The sequence below is a fragment of the Corvus brachyrhynchos genome, unplaced genomic scaffold (assembly GCF_000691975.1).
Source record: "Corvus brachyrhynchos isolate BGI_N302 unplaced genomic scaffold, ASM69197v1 scaffold56, whole genome shotgun sequence".
NCBI classification, from domain to species: domain Eukaryota; kingdom Metazoa; phylum Chordata; class Aves; order Passeriformes; family Corvidae; genus Corvus; species Corvus brachyrhynchos.
In genome coordinates this window covers 4,101,753-4,127,725 of record NW_008238664.1, presented here as the reverse complement: position 1 = coordinate 4,127,725, position 25,973 = coordinate 4,101,753, and the positions used below count along the sequence as shown (strand labels likewise).

The 25,973-nt window shown below is 51.9% G+C and overlaps 1 long non-coding RNA gene across 1 annotated transcript in view; it reads left to right on the top strand.

Annotated features, from left to right (window-relative positions):
• The first annotated feature begins 5,589 nt into the window (after positions 1-5,589).
• The window catches only part of LOC108447574, a 49,580-nt gene continuing 29,196 nt past the window's right edge, over positions 5,590-25,973 (top strand). Inside the window, exons 1-2 of the long non-coding RNA XR_001863232.1 lie at positions 5,590-6,163; positions 22,560-22,740. This is a non-coding gene — a long non-coding RNA (uncharacterized LOC108447574). The remainder of the gene's footprint in view (positions 6,164-22,559; positions 22,741-25,973) is intronic.

The following is a 25,973-nucleotide window of genomic DNA, read 5'->3' as shown; positions in this document are numbered from 1 at the left end:
CCAGTGCCAGGTCACCTTTTTATTGCTTGTAAGCAGAGAGGAAAAAGGAAGGAGGGGAGAGACATAGAGAAAGGGAACAAGGCAGAAGGCTTAAAAGTAAGAGGACTTTTTGTCTCCTTCACCATCCCCATCTCCCTTCCAACTGGGATTTCTTCTATTCTTAATGATGTGTCTCATTCTTGATGTGAGAGATTAAAAACCAAGAGATTAAAAGATTACACAAAGTGGATGAGATGGACTTTGCTGCCTCCCTCCCTCTTGCTGGGACAGACCACTGGGAAGCCTCTCTCTCCTGCTTTTCCTGTCTTGATTCCCCTCCTTTCCCCTCCTACACCTTGATCTTTGCAGATCAAAGGCCCTTGACTTCTGACGGTTTGAGCTGTGCTGGCCACCTTCAAGGCCACTCTCTGGTGCTTGCTCAGGGGCAGGTGGAGAGAAAGGATATATGTGAGCTTGGGGGAGCCCAATGACACAGTGCTTTAGCTGTCTGTCTTCAGACATTTGTCCTCTGAGGATCACTCCTTCCCTAGGCGGTCTATATTGCTGGAGAGCTCTGGAATAAAGCAGGAGAAAGCTCCAAGGCATCCTGAACCCATTGCAGTGAAAGTACTACCCATGGTGATGTGAAGCCCACCTTGGGAGGTGTGTGTGTGAAGAAGGCTGGAACAGACCAAACTGGTGTTGGGTTCCTTTGGCTACTCCTCCTCTTGCAGAGCAGGTGCCAGCATGGGTAAGGGGCTCTCTGAGTAGATCTTCAGTTCTGACAAAGGTATTTTTTCAGAAGCAAGTCTGATAGAGCTGATATTTGCTCCTATTCATTCCTGAGGTGTTGGGGGTGCAGAGAGGAACATTGTTGAGCTTTGGTTGGTCCCTTTGTTCTCTGCTCTTCTGCCTCCAGACTGCTTGACCAGTCTGGCTTGAACTGTTCCAGACCAGAGCTGGAAAAACCCAACACCTTTCTGTCCTTTGGTTTTGTTGCTTCATCCTTGCTTGAGTTCACTGTTGCTCTTCTTGATGGCACAAGAACCAGGAGAGTTAGGACTGGCTTTCCCTGGGCAACGTCTACAATATGCACAGCCAGGAGAGGGAAGAAGGTTAATTCCATGCTGGAGGTGCTTCCTCATTCCAGGAGAACCTTGTATCTGTGGCATGCTCCGAGACCTCTCAGCCTAATGGAGACAGCAGCTGCACAGCCCTTGCCCCCTCCTCTGCGTCCACAGCTGTAAGAGGAGAACCTGAACTCCCTTCCAGGTTCCGTAAGGAGTCTGTAAGCACATTAGTGTCCAACGCACTCGTGGATTGAGTGCACTGTTATATTCAAACATGCTGCCTGTCTACTGAATCCTGGGCCCTCCTCCACGGGGGAAAGATCGGGGCATTGTCGTAGCAGAGCAGGAACTGTTCATGCTGTGCAGTGCCTTCGCAGTCCTTGCTGTCTCCCACAGCCACTGCAACATGCATCTACCCATGTAGAAGGAGTCTCATGTCTTTATTCCTGACAGATGTCAGTTCCTGGAAAACAATCCCTTCCCTCCCTCCTCCTGGAGTCCCAAAGCCAGGCTGGGAGCACATGAGCAGGGAAGGAAACCTGCCAACTTCGTGTTTCTCCCTGTCGCTCCCTCTTTAGCTGCCTGTGAGTGAGGTTGCAGTAAAATAATGAAATAAAAGCCAAGGACCAGAGAAAGCTGATTCATCCACAGCCCAGGGCCAGCGGCCGGCTGCAAGCAGAGCTGTAAAATCAATCTGTCACTGCTCACCGCAGTATAGATCAGTGGAGAGATTCTGACTGCAAGGAGGGCAGAGCCCAGCCTTCTCCCTCGGCCTGTTTTCCCCATCCGTGCGACCCAGTTGCACCCTAGTGGGAGATGGGCACATGGGCAGGGGAAGAGGCAGAGAGGGAGAAGGGCTGGTCTGCCGGCTCCGTGAGCTGGAAACGCTGCCAGCAAGACTCCCATCCCTGGCAGCACACACCGAAGGTAGTGCAGGCAGCCTGCGTGGCTGCCTTCCCCGCCTGGCCCTGCCCTCCTCGGGGGGGTACATGGCACAGGCTGAGGGGTGAGAGGGGGATGGCTGGCTGCACTCCCAGCCCCTACTCCCTACACCGACCATAGGGAATGTCCTCATTGAACTGATAATCTCCAGGCTGGGCACAGAGGGTTAAAAAATCAGTTTTATCATCACTTTTGTGATTCCCGGATTCTGGGCTATTCTAGGACTTAACAGCTCCCTGGCATATGTTGGAATAACACTAGGGAATTGCTCTAATAAGGTCAGCTCCCTTGTTCACCCCTAACAGCATCTCCAGTCTTAGAGGATGTGGCAGCCCAACAGAACAGGAGCTGAGCAGAAAAGTATAAACCAAAGTGTTTTTTGGGGCTGTTTTCATCCCCATTAAGGAGGCAGAGAGGTCAGGCCTGACTGTACATAGTGGTCTCAGAGACATGGGTGCAAATGAATTAGAAGGTGATTCTTCTTCTATACTGCTGGACACAGGGAATGAGGCACCTCTGCAGCTGACTTAAAGTATCTATGACGTCTTTAGGAGGTTCTTTTTTCTCTCTTGGTGATTTTTTTTTTTTTTTTGTATTTGTGAAGTAAAAAACAACAGAATCTTTCCAGGGCTTTTGGCAAGGTCAGAGCCTCTGCAAAATAAACGTGGGGGTGAGCTTCTGTACCCTCTAGATCATCTGCAATGGGACAAATAGGCATGAATTAGATTGAGGACCCAAATGTCCCACACTGCTGGAGATGTGGTACTTGCTTCTGCTTGTCTCTTGGGGCACCTCTGTTCTGCTGGAGTTAAGTGTTGTTCCTGGGTCAGTGGGAGTATGAGCAAATACCATTCGACCCCCAGAGGCCCTGGTAGTACAAGGATCCTGCCCCAGCACTTCTGAGTCCTGAAGGGATGTGTGCCAGCAGGAGAGCCTCTGGGAGACTCATCACAAACAGACTGCAAGATGATCCTGGAGGAACTCAAGCAGGAACAAATCCTGCATTAATTTGGAGTTGGAAACCTTTTCTCCTACTTCAACACCCTCCAAAATTAGATACTGTCTGTCCTTGGAGGAAGTAGAGAGAGATGGAAGCAAGTCTCTGTTCCTTTGGCTTTTAGCTTCAAAAGAGCTTGGAGGAAATACCCCACAGTCATAACACCCCAAAGTGATAAAGGCAAGGAGACTTGAGTCTGTAGTTGCCAAGCTTCCTTCTCTGATTCCGGGAGGTGTGAGTAGTTTTGGCATTTAATCCACTGGGAACAGATATCTACAGATGGTCCAGGGAACATCCAGAAGTTTCCTCAGAGCTGCATGCCTGTCTCCCTGAGGAGTGTGTGTGTGTCTCTTGGTGTGTATTTTTGTGTCTGGGTGTTTTTTCCCACTTGGGTTTGCAGGTTTGGAGTACAAGAGGGCACAACAAGCTTCCTATGTGTCATTTTCAACAGGATTGATGACCCTGTGTGTTTGTGTCTAGTGGGCCATCTTGTTTCTTTGTGCCATCCAGCTGGTGTGCGTGATCCTGGGCCTGCTTTTGTAGATGGGTCCTTTGTGTTTGCCTGTGTTTTGAGGGAGCCAACCCATGCCCTTAGGGCTATTTATTGTGTGCCTCCCCATGCAGAGGTTTGTTGGTTTGGTGTTCTGGCCATAAAGCTCTTGCATGCATGCGAGAAGATTAGGGGCAGTCATCTGCTTGCTGGGGTTGGGTTTACATGAGATTATTTCTCTTCCAATCGAGAAAAAAAATGTGCAGGGGAGTCAAAGGAGCTCACCTTCCCTCTATAAAGCTGCAGGTGTGAGGTAGATGGGGCAATTACATTGTTCTGTGCTCATATATTAACTAGCAGGATGGGGAGGTGGGCCACAGGTCAGCTTCTTTAGAATAGAATAGCCTATCCTGGATTGGAAGGGATCCACAAGAAACACTGAGTCCAGCTCCTGGTTCTGCACAAGACAACCCGAAAATCACACCATGTGCCTCACAGTATTGCTCAAATGCCTCTTGAACTCTGTCAGGCTGGTGCTGTGACCACTTCCCTGGGGAGCCTGTTCAAGTGTCAACCACCCTCTGGGTGAAAAATCTTTTCCTAATATCCAACCTAAACCTCCCCTGATGCATTTTCATGCCATTAATAGAATACAATTAATAACAATGCTGCTTGCATGGTGTGTGTGTGTGTGTCAGCCTAATTCCTCTTCAGTTTTTGGACTGCATGAAGGAAGTCATTAGTTTCCCATCAGAGGTTATGCATGTTTGTAAATTTTGTACCTGAGTGCACGTGAGTGCTGTGGGTGGCAGGGTTTACCCAGGAGCTCTTGCAAGCATGTTGGTATTTATGCTGAGGGGAATGTCCTCACCCAGCTGTTGTGTGTGTGTTGTGTGCGTTGTGTTTGTGTGAAGCAGGGGTGCAGGAGGTGTCTGTTCAGGTGGGAGTGGAGGTTTCAGAGCACTTCCATCTGTTCTTGCAACCTCTCTGAGTGCCTGTGTGAAGAACATGGTCAGCTGGCCCAGGAACATGTGGATTTGAACTGGGCCTGGGTAAATGCAGATGTTGGGGCAGGCTTCTATCTTCAAGGTGGCTTCTGAGCAGGAAGAAAATAGTCTCAGTACTCAGATCGACCTTGAGACCTTTCTGAGCAAGACTGTATGATGTGGTTGCCTGGAATAGCAGGAGACTGGATTGTACATCCCAGGAAGCCAGCTCCCATCCAATGTCCCAAAGTTTTTTCAGCTGTTGCATGTGTGCATGTGTCTGAGTGAGACAGGCAGTCCCTCCACTGCTGTGGTGAGTGTGAGGGGTGCATCGTGTCCCTTCGGTGGTCTTGCAAGTCTGTGCAGAGATTATTTATGTCCGTCACATGTGCTTCTGCTTTCTGTCAAGGGACTGGGGAATAATTTCTTAAGAGCGACCCTGTGTTTGGTAACGTGGTTTCCTAGCAGGTATTGCCTGTGTGAAGTATTTGGGGGCCAAGCTGTGGCTGAGTCCCCAGCAGCTGGTGTACATGGATGCTTGTTTCCGACTGTGAGCAAGATCTCCCTTGGCGATGGCACATGTGGGTTTGGGGAGAGGGAGCTGGAAGGTCTTCCAGACGTACACGAGGGTATGTGGTTCCAGGTGCTTTCTGAGGAGCTGTTGCATTTCTGTGGTGGTGATTTGAGGAGGTGTATGATAGACAGTCTCCCCAGAGCAGTCACATGTGTGTGTTTGTGCGTGGATGAAAGGTTTTCTCCACCTCCTGTTACGTTTTTATGTGTCAAAATTTTTTTAGCGAACACCACAGGGGCTTGTATCCAGGTGTGGTTTCCCATGGCTATTGCACATACCTGTGTCAGCAGGTGTATAGCTGGGGTGTGCGTGTATGTGTGTAGCTCCTCAGGAGCTGTTGCTTGTAGCTGTGTGTTGCTGGCAGCTGTTGTATTTTCATGTGGGTGACTTAATCCTGAGAAGCTGTAGCCTCTGTGTGTGTGTTTGTGTGTGTATGTGAGATTGCCCAGCAGCTGTTGTTTGTGTGTATTCCTGGGAAGCTGTCGTGTGTTGTGTGTAGCTGCTGAGGAGCTGTTGTGGGGAACTGTGTGTGTGTGTTTGTGTGTGTGTGCAGTTCCCAGCAGCTGTTGCATGCGTGTGCTCATGTCTCCGGTGGAGGCCCACCCCTTTCCGCCTGCACCGGAGCCGTGGCTGTGCAGTGGAGGAGAGCTCGGAACTGGCTCCATGGGAGAGGGTCCTTTGCCTGTCAGAGCCTTCCCAGCAGGGAGAAGCAGTGCCGCCGGCTCTGGTCCCAGAGCCCTATCAGCCGAGCCTGTGGCGAATTAATCACTTGTGTTTTAAATGCCAATACAGCCCTTTCTGCCTTCTTCCCCCAGTGATGCGGATGCGGCGAAGGCAGCAAATCCTCCGGCTGTGCGTGCCCTCCCCGGACTGCTGCTCCATCCCCGCCTGTCGTGCTCGCGCGTGTGCATGGCTGGGAGCGCTGCCTAGGTGCGGCCGGGAATGAGACAGCTGCGGGGCAAGGAACGGTACAGCTCCAAGGGGTGACACGAGTGGGGGACATCCCCCCGCAAACACAGATCTGCAGGGCTGCAAGTTGCTTGAGGACCGGGGTCTTTTGTGCCTCCACTTCATCTCTGTCATGCCCCGTATGGAAGCTGGGAGCAGTCGCCCCTCCAGAAGCAGGTACGTGTGTGTGTGTGTGTGTGTGTGTGTGTGACACGTTTTTGTGTGCAGTCCTTGTGCTGCTGCCTCGCGTGTCCTCGGCTCCCGGCTGCCGTCCGTGTTGCCTCTCGGAGAAGCAGCTGAGATTGGAAAAGGGGGAGAAGGGCAGGATGCATGGATTGCCCTTTTCCTCCAGCTTGTGCACGCACTCCCTGGGGGTTGGATGCCTCTGATCTGAGGATGAAGGCAAGGGGTGAGTGCAAAGGAGATGGGGAAGTGGCCCAGGGTGTATGTGTGTGTATGTGGGGAGATTATGCCTACATGGGGTGATGGGAGGGAGGGAGGGAGAGAGGCTTGGACACAGGTCCAGTGTATGTGTGTGTGTGTGTCTATGTGTGTGTGTTTGTGTGTGTGAGCTCTTGCTTGGGACCGGGATGCTGAATAGGTTCAGGGCTTGCTGCACACAGCTGGGTTTGACCTGTCTGCATCTATTCAGACCTTGCAGAAGCAGGGGATATATGCATATCTACATATATCTGTATCTTTATCCATATGTAAATGTCTGTGTGTGTCTCCTTGTGTGTATCCATGTATATGTACAGGTATAGCTATAGGTGCATGTATATACCCCCCCACATACACGCATGTGCATGTACAGACAGACAGACAGACCTCTCTGTGTATTGCCTGCAGTTATGGGACGGAGAAGGAGCCAGTCTCATCCCTCAGCTGCCTGCTCCCCGCCTCTCTGCAAACTTTGTCAGGGAGCCTCTGCGGACAGTGCTGTGTCTGTGTCCGTGTGTCTGTCCGTGTGCAGTGTGGGAATATTCTCCTGGTTTGCATGCAAGGGAGTGAGTAAATCTCTCCTCTGCTCTTGCACTGCTCTGCTGGGAGACTGTCATTGCGTGGTGTCTGTCGGGTGTGTGAATGTGTCTGTGGTGGTGGAGTGAGCCGGGTATTTATGTAGGGCCCAGGACAGCTACTCGAATGTGTATGTAAGTGTATATGGATTGCCTGCAGGGTGTCTGCATGCCCGTTTATTCCACCAGAGAAAGCATGCCCACATTTTTATGCATAAGGATCTTCCTGCTTTGGGGCATGGGATGGCGGGGAGGAGAAGCTGAATGAATGAATGGGAGCAAAAGGAGGGGGAAGGAGGAGGGGTGGGGATGGGGGAGAGAGACGAACAGGCGCATCCTATTCTCATCCCAGGACAGGCAGGAGTGCACAGCTGCTGCTGCTCCCATTCCAGAGCTTGGAGTGGCTGGGGAAAGGCAGCATAAATCAGCTAATGCTGCAGGAGGCAGCATATTCAGGAGCTGCTGTGCGTAATGCCCTCTCGCGTGTGTGTGCTGGTGTGCCCCAGCCCTGCGCGCCTGCATGCAGCACACGCGTGCGTGTCCCGTGTCCGAGTGTGCACGGAGCCGGGCTGGCTGTACATAAACACCGAACATCCTCGCCAGCGCCCGGGGAAGGGCTTGTCTGTGATGGGGAGGAGAGCATCGCTCCTGTGCTGCGGGCGAATACATCTTGCACGGCCCGCGGTCCTTTGGCACCCGCTCTGGGCTCACGCGAGCACGGTGGGAGCTGACAAAAGGGGTCCACATGTGCAGGCCAGACTTAGGAGTTGCTCCCCTTCCTTCCCCCTAAAGGCTGGAGAGCAGGAGCCTTCCCCCCGGTCTGGAGGTACAGAGCTATAAACCAAGCTGTGGAGCAGGGAGAGGATTGCTGAGATTGGAGCGGGGGGGGGGTAAGGATTATGTAGGGAGCGGAGGGGGGCACCATGCCACTGGAGGGGGCCTGGGGACTGGGGAGCCGCCAAGAGGGGGAGCAGGAGGAGGATTGCTGAGATTGGAGCGGGGGGGGTAAGGATTATGTAGGGAGCGGAGGGGGGCACCATGCCACTGGAGGGGGCCTGGGGACTGGGGAGCCTGGCTGCATTGCATGCTGCGAGCCAAGGAATTTGTCATGCACAGAGAGGTGGGAGGGAGTGGGAGTGTGTGTAATGTGGGGGAGCTGGGGTGGAGGGGGAGGAAGGAGGCTGTGCTGGGGTGTGAGGGAATTTCTGGTGAGCCCTACCTCCCCACACCCCCCTTCCGGGTCCCCACACATCCCGTCACTCCTGGGTCCCAAGAAGCGCAGCCTGACAGCATCGCTAATGTAATATTCAAAGGCAGCTTCATTTGCATGGAACATGCATTATTAATATATTTAAATACAGCCCCCCTCTCGCCTCCCCGCTCTGTGCAGACCGTACCAGCAGCAGTGAGGAAGCTGCAGGGAGTGGAAGGGTGCCGATGCAGTGCCAGGGGTGAGAAGCAGACACTTCAATCCCACTGATTTCCCCACCCTAGAAACCTTTTCCCCACTCCCAACCCCTTCCCCATCTGCCCCCCTCCTCACCCCATTATTTTCGTTGGGGGGTGATTGGCTTTCAGGGCACCCATCCCACAAGCACGCAGATCTGTCGGCATGAAGCAAACTGCCTTCATTGCTTTTCCCCCACCAAAACCTACGACACCAAGGGAAGAACTGTGGATGCATGGCCTTTCCCGCTCCTCACCCAGCTCCAGGCAAAGTGGGTATTTGGGAATATGCTGTCTGATCCACTGCACTGGTGGAAAGCTACACTGTGGAGCAGAAGCCACTTGGAGGGTAGAGAGGGCATTTGGGAAAGGGGGGCATACAGAGGTGTAGTTTTTGCTGGGGGGCAGCTTGTGGTTAAAATGGGAAAGGTAAAAATCGCAGGGAAGGCAGAAGGGAGGAAAGCATAGCTGCGATGATGGCCGCGATGTTTGTTCTTACCTGGGTCATGTCAGAAGCCAGATGCAGCTCCAGGCAGAGTGCAGCTGCCTCATCTGACCCTGTTGAAGAGTGGTGAAGAGCTTTGCCCACCTGGGAAGAAAGCTACTGGTCATATCAGGGCCTGTTGAAACCTCCCAATGCTGTTATCACCTGTGTCAGAAAATATCAGCACATTTGCTGAGGGAGAGAGACCTGGCTGCTCTCTCCTTCATCCTAAATACTGTGGGTTTTTTCCCTTGGTCCCCTGTAAGCATGGACCTGGGCTAAGTTGTTTCTTTTATTAGTGTGAGGGAGGGCAGAGGACATGCAGGGAATACCTCTGTCCTCACACTCCTGTGAGCTCGTGAGGGCCTCCTTGCTCTGGTAAAGGGATGTGATGTCCCAAAAAAAACTTGCAGCCCTTGCCCATGCCTGCACACCAGAGTAGGATGGGAGCAGCTTAGGTGCAGAGCAAATGTGTTCCAGCAAAATATCCCCTTTTCTGGGAAGAGAGGAGGTTTTGCCTTCCTCCTTCACGGAGGAGCAGAGCTACCCTGAGCAGTGAAGGATCCCAGGCTGCTGGCAGCTGTGGGGAAAGCTGGAGTTTGCCTGGTAGCTCTGCAGGTTCTGCAGGTCAGGATTGCCCAGACTGGAGTTACAGCAGGTGCTTGAGCAGTTCTGGAAGGAGCAGAGCTCAGTGTCCCCCAGTGCCTTTCAATGTGGGAAGAGGGTGAGGGAGGACATGGAATGAGCCACTGAAGGGGAGGCAAGCTGAATGCATGGGAGCCACCTCCTGTGCCAAGGTAGCGGGGGGCTGACATCCCTTTTATGGGCTGGAAGGGGAGAAAGCAGAACTCAGGGAGCAGACCAAGGGGCTGTGACTCACCTCCAGCCCTGCCCTTTCTCTCTGCTAGGTCAGGATGGGTTTCTCACAGCTGTGAAACAGATGAGTGGTGTATTTAAATCCCCAGATGAGTCAAGCTTGACACTTTGGACGTGACAATGACTGTGGGAATGCTGTTGTGTTTGCTTCAGTGGTGAGATGGTCTGGCAGCAGTTACAGCCTCACGTTAGCAGCACTGCATTTGTGCCCTGACTTTCCTGTGCCCCCCAGCTGGTGCTGGTTTTGTGCCTTGCTTCGCCCTGACCTCCTCTTTAAGGGTCTCCTGGGTAGCTCAGGGGTACACAGCCATTGCCTGAGATGAACCGCTTTCCTCACCAAATAATTTTCTGTCACTGAGGAGAAATGACCTCATTTTCTCAACATTCATAAGCCAAGAGGAAACCCAGTTCCAGCTGACCAGCTGAGGTACAGAAGGAGGGAAGGGCAGTTGTCACTCTTCCCACAGCACTTTAAAAGGTGGGAAACAAGCTACCAGGAGTCAGGTTGAGGTGAATGACTTGATGAGTTCTGTCCCCAGATGTTGCCACTTGCAGGGAGTCTTTAAAGATCCCCACACATCACTGGTTTGGGGAGTCTCAGTAGCTACATGGTGCCCTATAACACAGCATCAGATGCCATGGACATAGGCATGGGATCAAAACCCCACAGGTGAGTCTGTTCTGCTGTTGAAGGTGAAGCCTGTTCTGTGCTGACCTGACTGATGTGCTGGGGCTGTTCTTTCCTGTCTGCAGTCGCTCTGGGGAGTGCATCTCCAGCTTTTCAGCCCTTTAGCACAGAATTTCATTCCAAGTGATGCTCTGGGGAGCTGATGGTGCAGTATGAATTTCACAGAGGTGAGAAGCTGTGTCTGGGGGCCAAGAATTCGTGTTCTTCTCTATACACTGACACTCACAAAATGCTAATACCCGTCTGGTTTTGGTAAGCTGTAGGGGAAAGACTGTTTGCAAGAAACTGTGGGTGCTTTTGACTCCTGTGGATGTCTGATAGCAGAGAGATGGAGCAAATACATCCTTGTGAGGAAGTATCATCAGTAACATGACTCAGGGAGGGGGTCACAGAGTAGGGGGAGGGATCCTTAGCTCTGCCACAACTGCCCCGTAGAGAGTCCCTTTCTTCCCCTCTGTGCTCCTCAGCTTTCACCTCACTTCTGAATAGCTTTGGTGATAATGTAGTCACCATGGAAGGGTCTGTAGATATGAAGACTGTCTCAGTATGATGCATGTGCTACCAGTTGCCTTAAGGCAAGGTGTCATATGTTTGTATTCATTCTTTCCATGGCTCATAGGCTCAATCTGCAGACCAGATGGGTCAGAGCTGCCTGTGTATTTTTAGGCTACTATGAGGGCTCCATGAGCTGCTCTCTTTCCTCTGGGAGCATTGGTTTATGCATGAGAACATGTATGTTTGTGAGCAGGGAGAGCACCATTTTCTGCTAGACTTTGTCCTGTCCTCTTGTATGCACAGGTTACTTGTGCACGCCCAGAGTCTCCATGCACGTGTGTGTCATTCTTGTCTCCTGGTGTTATCCCTGTGTGTGTGTTCCTGTGTGCACTCATGTGTGATGCAGGTGATTGTATGGGGGTTTATTTGTGGGGTGAGCACGTGTGTGTTTATGTGTGTGTGCATATGTACCCTTTCCACATCCAGGACTTGATGTCTCTTCTCAAGGTGTGCAAGTATGTAAGGATTTGTAGTCATGTCCCTTGGTCAGCTGCAGGACATCTGTCCCATCTGTCCACATGTCTTCCTCTCCCCACCTCTCATGAACCTGCTTCTTCCTCTCCCTGGGGAGACAGCCTCGAGTTGTAATACCTGGTGCCACATGTATGAAGTGAGGCAGCTTTCCTGATATCCAAATACTCAAGTACACCCAGAGACATCAAACCTTGAAGCACAAGGGAGACAGAATTCATGTTATTTCCAAGGCCTTAGTAAGATCAGTCTGGAAAACCCAGCATGCAAACTTGGGTGCTGTGCTAGATGAAGGAGGGTGATAAATTGGAGGGAATTCAGAGAAGAGCAGTAAAAATTGTGAAAGGGCTGAAGGTACTTATTTATGAGGAGAGATTAAAAGAATAAAATATGTAGAGCTTGACTAAAGGATGATATGTAACAGTTTGTGTGTATTGAGGACTGTAAACGCCAAGGAAAGGAGGAGACTGTTCAAGGTGGCAAAAAATGGGCAAAGTCAGAGGCATGGATGAAGCTGAGCAAAGAGGAGAAATATTTGTCTCTTGAGGATACATGCAAGCTTGCTGTTGTGAGGGCTCAAGCCATCTATGAAATAGAGTGGCAGGTTCATGGAGATGCAACTGCTGGCAGCAAGGAAACGTGGTGGTGGGAAGGGATGGAGGGAACAGGCTGCACTCGGCCGGTGGTGGAAGTGGAGTGAGTTGCAAGGCCTCCTCTTTATATGCAGCATTGCCAGGGAAATTTTGAGAGATGTTTGATTGTCTTTCACCTTTTATTGATTCTTCCCTGTGTCGTGGCTGGGAAGAACCCCCAGACACCGTTGTTGAGGGAGCAGAGAGGTGATACAGGGGGAATAAGTAAACAGAGTCTGATGGAGGTGGAGGACGTTATTCCCTCCACCCTCTCTGGCTGGAGAGGCAGTCTAGGAAGCAATCTTGTAGGAAGTGCCTGTAAGTGAAAAGGGGTTTTTCCACAACAACTTTCTAGGACAGTACAAACTGAACTTCCCAAAGCAAGGGGTTGACAGTGGGGTCAGGAGGATCAGACTTCCCTCCTCTGAATTCCTAGTCACAGATGGCCCAGAATTGGGACAACAAGGTTAGAAGGATTAATACCCCTCCTTTTTTTCCTCACTGCAGTCATAGGCCAGAAAAATTGAGTGAGATCATAATAAAAGGATTACTGTGGGGAGGCTGCCATGAATTGTGTGATAGACAGGTCAGGGAAATGGAAGGGAATTCAAGGGGGTTGGACCTGTTACAGATGGTCTGTTTAAAGGGCTCTGTGTTTATCAACAGGGAAGGGGAATTTGGTCTTAGAAAAATCTGGAAATAGGCATTGAGGGAGCTAGGGCTCAAGCAGAGATGTTATTCCCAGCAAGGATCTGTACTGGAATGTCTGGTTTAAATGATATGTGACCTCCTTCCAGCTTTAGGTCATGGAAAAAAAAAAGTCTTTCTTGGAATGAGCTCTGTTGTTTGCTGCCTTGTCCATCCATCTCCAAAATGATCTAGTGCACCAAAATTATACCATTACTCAGAGCTACTCTTTGCCCATGACTTCTGGGTCAGCCTGGCTATGGAAAGCCATAGGGAATACAAAAAGGACCTTACCGAGCCAGGTCTGTGATCCTTCCGGTGCGGTATCTCCAGCTGTAGTTGAAAGAGGGAAGAGCATACAGGCAGGACAATTCCTCTGAACACCCTTTCAGCCTCCAGTGATGTGTGCCTGAGGGACCTGGTGCTGGAAGATCTGTTGTGCACCTTTTAGTTCTCGGTGGATTTGTTTCTTCCCTGAATTTGTCCAGCCAGTCCTTGAGGTCAGGTAAAGTTTTAGCATCCTCAGAATCTCACAGTAGGAAGTTGTGCAGCACAGACATGCAGTTTGTCTTGAACCTGTAGCTTTCTGGTTTAATTTCCTGACCCTTGATTTTTGAGAGGGAAGAGGCTGTTAGCACCTCTTTCCTCTACCCTTCCTGTGTCATCTGTGGTTTTATAGACCTGTCTCATTTTACGGTCTCTGTTGTCCCTTTTCCAGTATCCCTTCACTTTTCATCTCTCTGCATCTATCAGCTGCCTCTTTCTTGGCTACAGTGCTGTAGCTTTTAGCAACAGGACATGGGGCATTGCTGGGTGGGAAGTGACATTGCAGCAATGAGCTGCACCAGGTCCCACACAGGTGAGAACGGGGTCAGCTGCAGTGCCCACACATCAACACATGGTATAGGAGGAGCTGAAGAAGCTGGGCAAAGATTCTGAAACCAGTTGAAGGTGCCCTTAGCCATCGAGATAGAAATGGACAGGCTCTGAGGAGGCTTGAAAAATAAGAAGGGGATCTTCCATGATCTTCCCAGGCACAGAAGCGAGGCTGACAGGTTGGTAGGTCCCAGGGTTCTCCGTCCTACCCTTTTTAAAGATGGGTACAGTGCTTCCCTTTTCCCAGTCACCTGGAACTTCATTTTACTGCCATGACTTTTCCAATATCATGGAGAGTGGCTTGGCAACTATATTGGACAATTCCTTTAGGGCTCTGGGATGCATCTTGTCAGACTTATGTATGTTCAGGTTCCTCAGGTGCTCATGAACCTGGCTCTGGGATGCATCTTGTCAGACTTATGTATGTATGTATGTAACTTAGAGTGGGAAGCACTTTGCTCTCCAAGTGCCCAGCCACTCAAGAGGTGTGGGAAGAAATGTTGCCACTGAAGACTGAGGCAAAAAAGTTGAGTACTTTAGCCTTCTCCTCGCCCATTGTTATCAGTTTTTCAGCATTGCTTACGAATGCAAAAACCTTCTTTTAACTTTCCTTTTCTGGTTAACATACCTGTAAAAGAAGAATGAAAATGAAACATCAGCCATCTTGTGATGATCTTGAAACAGAATAGGTAAAGAGGGAGGAAACAGGCCCATGCCAGGGAGTAAAGAGCCCTTGTGGGGTGCAACAGATGTTGGAGGATACAGGGAAAGAAGAAGGTGCCCTCGCTAGTCCTTATGACATTTCCTACAGAGGAAAATTGTTCTGAGTGACCTTTGAGTGAAGGGCTGTGGGGGACTGAGGTGGGTGGTGGGAGGTCTGCTTAGATGCTGTCAAATGTGACCTGGGCCAGGACAGGCAGCAAGGAGAGTAAGGGACACTACTGTCAGGAAGGGGAGATGAGGCAAGTGGTCTGATGTGAAGGAAGGGTCAAGGGGTGGAGGAAGAAAGGTCTGAACCATGTCATAAGGAGAGATATTGATAATGATCTCTTTAGCAGGCACTTGCACCTTGGGATTTCAGTCAGGTACCCCACAGGATGCTTCTGATGGGGCAAGGAGCTCCTCTGCAGTCCCAGCACCCTGTCCCCAGCTTGGTCACATGGACAGTGCAGCTGCCTTGCTCTTCCTTACAGACCAAGGAAGGTGGTGGGACATGTTGTATAACATCATGAGTGTACAAAGCTTTTCTACCAATAGTAAAGTGTGGAGATGGCGAGGGAGAAGTTATTTTTTCTTCCTCCCCTCTCACTTTCTGTCCTTTCTTTTGTTGTGTCTCCTCCTCTATGCTGGTTGTAACCTTTCTCCCCTCCCTGTCTGCTCACCTAGCACTAGCAGCATCCTGCATCTCTGTTTGTTTTCCTTTAATCCACACAATGGATCAGTGACAGACCCCCACTGTAATTTTTTAAATCAAAGCCCTTTATCTTGAATTGAGCAAGGTCAGGGGAAGCTTCTTAAGGCATCTTTGTATTTTTCTATCTTTGCCTCAGAGCAACTTAAAGGATGGCTCAACAGGATTAGTAGAAAGCGCAAGATTGGACAAATGGATTTGGCAGGGGCTGGCTGGTGGGCCTGAGGGAGTGGGAACTTGCTGTGCTGGAAAGTGGAAGAGCTGGGCTCTGCTCAGGGCCTCCACTGTTGTCTGCTGCACCTCTGGGCACGTGAAGGCAGCTGGGCTGATGCTGAGTGCTGCCCTGGGAGAGAGCAGCCCAGCCCGAGGCACTGCTCCCTGCTAAGCAAGGCTACTTAGCACTGGCCAAGTGCTCCAGGGCCAAGGCACAGGGATATCACTCTGTGCTTCAGGGATCCTTGCTCTCAGTGCAAGCCCTTCTGCAAAGCCTGGAGGGGCACACTGAGGACAATGGAGACGTGCTGGAACAGCATGGGTCAGACCTCAGGAGCAAGCTAGGAAGCCGCTCCCTGCAGTTGCGGGTCCCTGAGACACGCTTCTCTCTTCGTCCCTATTCTGCTGGGTGCTGCTGGAAGAGAATTAGCAGTCCAGAGGTCCTGTCATTAGGCTCTGCTTCCTTGGCTTAGCTGCTTCTGCTTCTCTCCTCCCCTCTTTTGCCTTATGGTTTTGCAAGTGCTTGTACTAGAAGAAAGTGTCAGGCTTGCAATGTCTCCTGGCTGACACCCAGTGCATCCCTGACCCTTTGCTGCCCCAGCCCCTCACTGCTGCTGGCAGCACCAGTCCTCCCCTCCTCTCCTCCAGCCTGTGCTGGCACTGCCTGGGCTGGGAGAGGCTCTGCCCCAGGCTGCCCCTTCACCTGTGATGACCAAGCTGATTTGACCAGCCACCTGCACAGCCAGCCACCAGCCTGTCTGGAAAGGGACCTGTCCCTTCCCCACCACATGGTCAATCTGCACCAAGCTGGAACCCCCATCCATTTGTTCTCTGGTCCCCCAAGTGAGTGCTTCTCTCATTCAGCTGAAGCCCCTCTGTCCTGTCCTGTATTCTCAGTGTACTGGGGCTCAGTGGTCAGAAAGGAGAGTCATGAGGAGCATTTTGCACAGCTGCAGCCGGTTCCTACAGCCTGTTCCCCCTCAGACAGACACCTCCTGCTTGGTGTTCCAGCCCGTACACCCAGCGTGTTATCCTATGTGCACGCACACGGCAGCGTGAATTGAACGTGCAAGGGAATAGAGATTCACACAACCTTGGCCTTGCTTCCCCAAGCCTCCCAGAAAGATGGGATGGCTGGATTAGCCAGGGACGTGACTGCTCCTTCCCAGTGCAAGGATTTGCCTCACAGGACTTGCCACACTGTGGTCTTCCCATTATCAGCCCCTCTTCTCCCAAGCAGATGAAGGGTCTCTCTGGGATCTCGTTTCCTCCCCACCACCTTCCTGCAGCAGCCTGGCTGTATGCCCCAGGATTTGTCTTCGGTCTGGGGCACCCCAGCCCCTCACGTGTGCTGCTCCTGGGGGAAGCTCACGCTGTTTCTGCACAGAAGAGGATTTGCATGCATGGTGGGGGAGAGACAGCCCAGCCTGTTTATTCTTAATGCTCCATATTATCTCCATTAATAATGCCACCTCTGCCTCACATGCTAATTAAGGCTCAAGATTGTTAATGTAATAGGGAATTTGGGCAGAGACCACACAAGACTGGCTGGATTAAGTTAACTTTATGGACTGTTAATGGATCTCCTGGAGGGGCATTTCAGCCTAATGAGAATCCAGCTCGAAGGGTAATCAGGGGCTCACTCTCTGTATGCCTGGTGGGGCCTGGAAAGCTGGCAGGGCTGCAGGGCAGGATGCAGGAAAGGCATCGGCAAGAGCTGCTCTTGAAGCCGAGCAGGGAAGAGAAGGATGCAGGGCTGGAGGGAAAGACCTCAGTGTGAGGGAAGAATTGGAGTAGCCATGCTGTGGTGCTGCACAGAGGAGAGCCCAAAACAGGTACTGAGGCTGGTTCCATGCTTTTCATGGTGGACATTTAAATATTAGCACAGAGGGCTATTTTCCTGGTTGTGTTTGCCAGCAGTGAAAAGGTCACCCAAACTGTCTAAGCCATGAGCAGGGCTCCTCTGTAGGGGAAAAAAAACCCCTGGCAAATCCTGTCCTGGAGACCTGCACTGTGGGTTGTGACTGCCACTATGCAGTGGGTCAGACAGCCAGGCTTTCCCAGTCTGTCCTCTTGGATGGTGTGGAGAAAACATCAGAGAAGGGATCGGGTACTGAGCACTCTTATGTGTAAAGTGAAAGGCTGGGTTCAGAAGAAGACTGGAGACAAATTAAAGGGTTCAAAATGGAGCTTAGAAGTGAGGATTGCAGTGCATGGGGTTGGGTGAAGTTTGGGGATACCACAGATTCAGGATTGCAGTTAAGATAAAACCAAATGATGCTTAAGTGTTAAGGCTTCATTTCATGGCAAAACTGTATGTTTGTGGTCCTGGGTGAAACTGGGTCTTACTGGGAGCCCATGAAGTCTTCCAGGGAAGGTGTGCATATTTTCACAAGTGGCTCCTGTGTGCTAGTTCTGTCCTCCAGAGGGAATAGGTGCAAAGTGGGATATAGGGCAAATGCAAAGCCTGAAATGGAGGCCAGTTGTTTGCATTTCAGTTTGGGGAGTTGGGTAATTTAGATCAGCCTCAGCACAAACAAGCATTGCTCTGGGTAGGGTGTTTGGGAGGAAGGTAGTAATCTGCAGAATTGGCTAAAGAAATAAAGAAACATCTTTGGGGTTTTCTTCTTGCTCAAGTCCCACTGCCCCAGGAGGTGCTCCAAGTGGACAGGCTCTGTGCTTTGGAACCCAGCCTGGAAGTTCCCCTGGAAGCAGGATCTGGCTGAAGGTTTAGCCTTCTGATAGGAGCAATAACAGAGCAGCTAAGACATATTGCTTTGGCTCCAGAAGTGTGAGTTTGAGCCGTGCTGACTGCAATCCCTGCATAAAATTTCTTACTCCAGCCCCAGCTATGGGTGATTCTGGCTGGGGAGCTGAGAGTCAGACAGGTATGGCTGCAGCTGCAGGAGCCTCTCCATATTCCCAGCTTCAGGGACTGCTCTCTCCTAACTCTGTTACCTTGAGTTGCCCTACCTGAGCTGTGTCAGCCTGGTCTGGCCCGTGGCTCGGATGTGAGCTGAGTCTGGTTTGTAGTGTTTGGGGCTTGGAGGTGGAAGTTTGTGGGTTTGGGTGAAAGTCTGTGAGTTTGTAATGTGGTTCCTGTGGGTTAAAAAGGGGGATAAGGACATGGAAAGAGAATAGGTCCAGTTCAGGTTGCCCACTGAGTTTTTTTCTTCACTTTCTGGCTCTCGATACGGGAAAATACCAGGGAACTGCTAAGAAAGGAGTTCCCTCCCTGTGTGGTGAGTGGGAGTTGGTTCCCAGGGCAGAGCATGCTGCTGCCAGTGAGCAAGGGGAGCTGAGGGAAGGCGAGAAAGGAAAAGCGGAGACCAGGAGGAGAGGCAGTGCAGCAGCCAGACGGACTGTTCCACCCAGAGAGGGGATACCATCCCTGCAAACCTGGATGCTCCCAGGGGTGCTTTCCAGCACATGCACACTGCCATGGTTTTGTGCTGCTGCACTGCACTGCTTTCCCAAGGCTCTGCAGGTGTGCAGGAGCACACTGGTGTCTCTCAGAGGTGAAGGCTGCCATGCACACACAAGGCAGCCCACAGGGGACCCACCGCTCCCTGTGACACCTCACAGATGTGCCGGTGTTGTCAGCAAGGAACAGCCTCACACACAGCCGCTGGTCACCCTGCAGTGCAGCACTTGATGCACACTTCCCAGACATCCATACCTGGCATCCACTGCCCACAGCAGGCACATGCACAGCACCAACACACAGGTGCTCACCAGCGGCCACACATTCCTGCACACCCACCTGCACACGTGGCACCACACTGTCCATGCTTCCCCCTTTCAGCATTATCCCATGCGAATGGGCTCGCTCAGGGCAACACTGACAGACATGTGTTTGTATCTTCCAGGTCCTCCTGCATGCCACCACAAAACTGAGATGTGGCATCTCTTTGAGATGAACACCGATATGCATGTGCAAACACGCATTTACATCCCACTCAGCTCCTGTTTGCTGTGCTTTCTCAATCCCTTTTCCTCTGCTTAGCCAGTCATGGTACTTCTTCCATGCCTCTGAAGCACAGGAGCAGATGGTTTTTAGGTCAGTTTAGGATGATGGTTCCCTTTTCCACTAGTGGCTCTCTTCAGCTACTTAGGCCAGTGCTAAGCGTCTCAGAGATGAAGATCCTCCTTGCTCATCCACACAACACCTCTGTGTCACTCTCAGCACCTATTAGAAATTCTGAGTCCAAATGCCTCTTTAAATTGCCCTCATGACCGTGCTTTAACCCAAGTAGCACTTCAGGTCACAGTGGCTTTTCTAGGTTTAGCAGCATCTGCTAGCTTTGACCAAATGGGGCAACTCCATCTCCACTCTGCTTTGTACATGTGCCTTGCTGAGACCCAAAAGACTCTCTCATTCGTCCCCTTTCAGCCTAAATTATTCATCTGCTGTAATGCACAATGGATGTTTGTGGGAAGAGGTACGCAGGTACAACTGAGCACAGTGCCGAGGCACTGACGTTCCTAGCAAGCTGAAATCGCCTGGCTGCACAGGCCAAGCTTAGCTGAGAGAGAATTTCTGCTCCTTCATAGCACTTCAGAAAAGCAAATGGTGGTGGCACTGGTGAAGGCAGAGGGGAAGAGGGGCTGTTTGGGGCTGAGGTGGCAGTGGGGGCTTCCCCACATGCTTCTTCTGGCTCCTCTGGTGCTGCCACACGAACACGGATGTGGTGCGAGCATGGGGAGGTGGGAGCGCGCTGAAGCAGGCGGCTTTAGGGAGTGGAGAGTTGGCATGCCTGAGTAATGGTGTGGAAAGAGTACATGCACTGGGAAGGGGCTGAGGCTGCTGGGGCAGGTAACGTGTGTGAGGGCAGGGAGCTCCTAAAGAGGCCATTGCAGGGTACGCTCTGCTGACCTACACTGAGGTGTATCTATACGTGCTGGAAGCCTGTGCTGTCCAATAGCGGGACAAGAGCTAATGGGATTCCTTTCGCATTTCCTCCCTGTGGCTGGGGCCAGACCCGACTCCAACCCCTGCATTGCCTGTGTCTAAGCCACGCCTATGCCAGCCGTTCTTCTGCCTGCGAGCTCTTCCTTTTTTATCTGTGCCACCACTGCTCCAGTGATGCCAGTGCAGCCACGGACCCCTGCACCACATAACCTACAGTTGCACCCCCACCCAGCTGCTCTTCTCCGCTGCAAAGCCCATGCTTTGCCTTTCCTCTCCCATCTCCCGGGGGCACACAGGTATGCTTGCTTGCCCTGATGCCGAACCTTGATTGCTGTCCGTCATCGCTGGCAGCATCACGCTGTGACACTGCTGAGCTTGTTAAAGAAGCGTGGCTGAGCGCTCGCTGTGCTGTCCCTGGTGCTGGGCCGATCTCCCTTCATTCCCTTGCCCCTTCTTACCCACCTCGTGTTTCTCCTTGTCTTTCCTGGGGACCGGGGGAAGCCCGCGCCTTCCTGGCCAAATCTCCGCTTCCCATAAGGGTTTATGTACTTCTTCGCCACGCTTAGGTTTTGCAGTCACGTCCCCTGATGCCACTATCAGCCAATTTCAGAGCACTCGGGGCTGGTGGGACTGCACATTCTTCTTTGCATGCAAATTATGCACATCTAACACCAGAACGGAGGGAAATTTTTTTTACCAGTGTGGATGAGCTGTTATAGGCTTTCTGCTACAGAGACTTTGCCCCCCAGAGTGGCAACATGGACGGACACATGGGAGATTGCAGAATGGGCAGAATTAGAGAAAGTGCAAAAAAAGAACAAGGGAAAGTCTTGGAGACAGAGAGAGTTAAAGCAGATTTGGTGTGGCAGTGGAGAGAGTGTGTGTGCATATGCACCTGTGCACTTGCACAGAATAATACAGCTGTCTCCAAAGTGAGTTCCAGCTTCATAACTTTCAAGAATGTCTTTTTTTCTTTTTTTTTCTTTCTTTCGGGCAAGTGATGCTGGCTGTCTGTGTTTCATGTCTGGTTTGTGTTTGTCTGCCTGTGTTTGATGTTGATGAGTATTTGTGTTTTCCATGTGACAGAATATGTCTGGTGGTTGCTGGGGCTAACGTTTAGCATCCAGAAGGATGCTCTGCCACTGTGTGGGCAGAGTTTAGGTAGGTAACAGTATCTGATACGATCAGTTTGTATGCTGCAGGCAATTCATAAGCAGAGTATATTTGTGTGTGATGTACAGCCACTGGTGCTTGCTTGACTTATGTTCCTGAGTTCATGGGGATGTTTTATGTGCCCTCATTTTCTTACAGATACGTAATTTGCTGGTGTGGCATTTGCACTGATATGGATGTGTTCATGGCACTTTTTCTGGTCTCTGCTGTGGGAGTGGGCTCATTAAACACTGTTTGTGCAGTGACAGTTTTGTATCAGGGGTCAGGAGCTGGTGTGTGGTAGACATGTTTGGATATTCCATGTGCATTTGTGCAGGGATCACTATTTGCTGTGCTGTATGAAAATGTTTTTGCTGTGTACTCATAGGAGTGGTGGAATAGGCTGGGTGGAGCTGATGTGGTGTTGTGTGATGGTTGTCTGAATTATCACGTGTGCATCTTAATACAGATGTGCAACCTTGTAGGTAGGTGCAGGGTGTATGTGAAGAAGAGAAGCACCTCATCCTTTAGAGGAGCTCTGAGTTCTTAGGGGGTTGTATGCAAGGCGGTGCATGGTGGTGTGGAAAGACCCGGGAGTAAATGTGTGTGTGTGTTTGTGTCCAGCACGTGTGTCCCGAGTGTCCTTGCAGGGGGCATGCCTGGGTGACTGTGTGGGCAGGGAGGTGGCGTGCGTGCGTGCGTGCGGCCGTGAGTGTAGGCACACTTCACCTTTTCCCGGTGCAGCTCCGTCAGCACCTTGCCCTGTGCTGGGTCAGGTGCTCTCTCCTTTTGTGTGCAGTGGGACAGCCAGGCTCTTAGCATAAAGGCCAACCTCTTTCCATCCTTTCAGTCTCTTTCCATCTGGCTGTCTGTCTGCTCTGCTGCCCGTGTCCAGTTGTCTGTTCCCATAATCACCGATATGCCTTGACTAGCTCACACCCTCCACTGCCTGTGGACTCAGCAGCTGTGCATCTCTCCGTCCCTCCCACACACACACACATTCACACGCACACACACACACACCCTGGATCTTCATCTGTGGCATATTCAGTTGCCATTGGAAACCTAAGAAAGAAGTGAATCTACCCTCCAAGTCTTAAGCTGGTGGTTTTTTTCCTTTTTTTTTTCCCTCCCCTTTCCTCCTCTCCTCACAGAAGGCGAAGTCGTTCGCAATGAATCCATGGCAGCTTCGATCGAGCGGTGAGCTGGAGCACCTACTCACAGGCCACTCCTTCATGTGACTGAACCGAGACCTTTCCCAGCACTTGCCAAGGAGAGCAGAGCCCTGGATTTACCTCCTGCGCACCCGGGCACCCCCAGCGCAGGCACTGTGAGGTAAGCCAACCTCGGCACCTCTGTCTGTGCCTCTCTTCATCCCGCCCTCCCTCCCTCGCTCTCGTTGCTTGTTCCCCAGAGGTGTGAGGGAGGAGAAGGGCAGGGGTTTCTGCTATGCTGTGAATAAAATCTAGGCTTTCATCAGCTCCCTCCCCACAACGAAGGGCTGCTCCGTCCCCTCTGAGCCCCTTCCCTTGCGGCTCTGCATGCGTGTGCAGGGAGGGGCTGTTTGCAGAGCAGCCGGGGGAAGCGCTGCGGGCCCCCTGCACGCAGTCCCGAGTGCATTCCGCCCCTTTCCCATCCCTCCCTGGGCACACACCTGTCTGCTCTTCTCCATTCGTCATTTCCCTCCACCTCCCCTATTTCTCGGCAGAAGGGGCAGCCAGGCTGACTCTGCTGCAGCCTGGCCAGCAGCAAAGCTGGGCTCCGCAGCCCTGGTCCGGGTCACCTCAGGGATGCAGCTTGCAGCAGAGCAGGAGTGGGCATCATGCTACCCGGAGTGGGGCACAGAGGGGAGGATTCCCCCTCCCTCCTCATCTCATGGATATTTTGGGGATTCCAATTCCCTACGGAAGATGCTGGCCTCCATTTCCTAGCCAGGTACCTCCTCTGAATACCCAGCCCAGCCTGCCACAGCTTTTGGGGTGATGGGCATGCTCTTTGTCACTGCTTATCTGCTGTCCCCTGGTGCTCCTTCTCAGCTGGAAGGGATGTTTTCCTACTGGAGACAGTGTGTTTCATAAGCTGGGAACGCTGTGTGCCCTGCACAGGCAGTGAAGGGGCCCTGTGCCGAGCCTGACCCATTTTGGGGCGCAAAGCTCTTGGGAGCACCTGAAAGGGCCTCCTGCCACCTGGGGCTGCCCTCAGTGCCCCTTTCCTCAGCTCCTCTGCAGGGAAGGCAGGAAGATCAGCTGCACTATTTCCACGCCATGTCTCCGTGCTGCTGGGGCTGCTGTGGTGTGGGGATGGGAGGGGAGTGGGAGCAGCTGTTTCTCCCAGTGCCTGGGCAGGCCCAGACGTGCTGCCAGTCCTCGAGGAGCACGAACGTGCCTGGAGATGCCTTTCCCCAAAATAGACCCTAAAGAAATGAGCTGCTGGCAAAGCAGTGGGTAACCTTAGAGGAGTGGATTTTAAAGGGGAGGTTTGGGAGTTTTTGCAACCTCCCAGGCTGTGGTTTCAGGCTCTCCACAGACTCTGGCAGAGACCAGGGTTTTCTGAGTCAGATTTTGGGGGCTGTTGTGTTTCTCTGAGGGGAAGGGACTGTCAGGATCTGTGCTACTGTGCAGTCCCAACAGTGGTGCTGGTGTGGTGTCCCCTGAAGGAGGTGATGGGTCACTCCCCTCCTGCCCAGGGTGATGCTGACAAGGAGGGCACATCTTCCACTGCATCTTCCAGTGCATCTCTCTGCTGCCACTGCAGAACCTTGCCATCAGCTTTCCCCATCTGCAGCTCCTCAATGCCCCCTGACCCACTGCTCCAATACCTACCCTTCTACATGAACTGCTACCCTCAACTTCTCTGTGGTTCCTCTTGCTGTTTTCTTCCTCCTTTGGCGTACCCCAAGCCCTTCTTTTCCCTCTTTCAGTACCCGTTCCTCACTTCTCCTCCTTTGTGACCCCCATGCCGGGCAGGAGCAGCTCTGGTCAGCCTTGGGAAGGGCTGGCACTGCCCAGTGGGGTTGTTTCTGGATGCTGCTGCCAGCTGATGACCCTGTGAAGTGCTCTTTCCCCCTGAGGGTCACTCTCTCCGGTGCGCGTGCGTTGTGGGTGACGAGTGACTGTGGTGTTGTTGATGTGTCGCTCTTCCTCTTGGCCGGAGCCTGGCAGGGAGTGTGCCCATGCAGTCGCACGCGGTGTCATTGTTGGAGAGTTTGCAGAAAGCAAGCTCTTCCCATATGGAGCCTCCAAAGTAATTTGGCATTGGTTAAATTCCTCAGTCCTCTCAGGACGTGGCTTTGGCACTGACTCGGAGTGGACAAGACAATAAATCCAGCTCTAGGGAGCTTGGTACTGGGTCAAAACTGCTGCAGCTATGTGGTAGAAAATGCTGATCCAGTATGAATTCACTCTGTTTGAGATTTGTTTAGAAAACAATGTTGGCTTAACTCTGTACTGGCAAGACTTATGTTGTGTTGGGTATTATCTGTCTGCACAACCCCGTCTTGGTGCTGGCTCGAGTGATGTTTCTGTGCCACATCTGGCACGTGCTCTGGATCGTGCGTGCTCCGGCTAATCTGACAGATGTAATTACACAGTGCAGCCAGCCTGGTTCAGTCCCTCCTGTCGGGCAAGACAATCTGAAAGAGGGTTAAATTACAGTCTGGGAGCAAGCCTTGTCCCACACCAGGCAGATGCTGGAGAGGATGGCATTGGCTGGGAGGAGGGCAGGCATCGCGCCGGAGAGGAAGGGGAGGGAAGCATTATCTCAGCAGGGGGATGTTGTTCTCCAGCCCTGACCACTGCACAGGTCAGTGCACAAGGTCCAGGAGAGGCATTATCATTCCTCATGGGATCATGTTGTCAGAAAAGCGGGCTGAACCATGGATGGAGGCCGAGCCAGCTCCACTGGAGGCAGGTGCTCGTTTGGGACAGAGTATGAGTGCAAACCCTCACTGTTATGCTGCGGGGACATTTTCCAGGTCTGTCACTCAGGTGCTTGTCCTGCTGAGGGAGGTAATTTTGTTTGTGCTGAAGGGCCAAAGGGCAGGAAGTGAGGTGAGGGGTATTTTGCCTCATGCTTTTGTGTGGATATGTGCAAGTCTCTGGTGATTAGGAGGAGAATTTGTTGACCAGGTTTAGCAGTCTGAAGTCAGTTTTACTTTAAATCCCAGCAAAATGAGCTTTTAGAGGTTAAAGTCAAGAGGTGACACTGTCTACCAAACCTTGTTGCTAAGGATCCTAATCCTAGCAAACTTTCTCACTGGTCACCATGCTGTGCCTCAGTTTCCCCTACCTTTACGTGGAACAGGCAGTTGCCACACACACTGTGGAAGAGGAGGAGGGGGTTGGGGAGTAGGGATGTGAAGGAACAACACTTCAGGCTGCACAGAGAGATGCTGTGGGGAAAGGGAAGTTCAGCCTGTGGACTCTGCTGACATGGCTGAGTGCTGTCATTCGCAGGGGGCTGGATGCCGGAGGAGAATCCGTAATTACCAGGGGGCTGCGTGCCAGGGCGGAGGCAGCGATTCACTCAAGCCTCTGTTTGTTTGGGAGGAGAAAGGGAGTTTGTGGCTT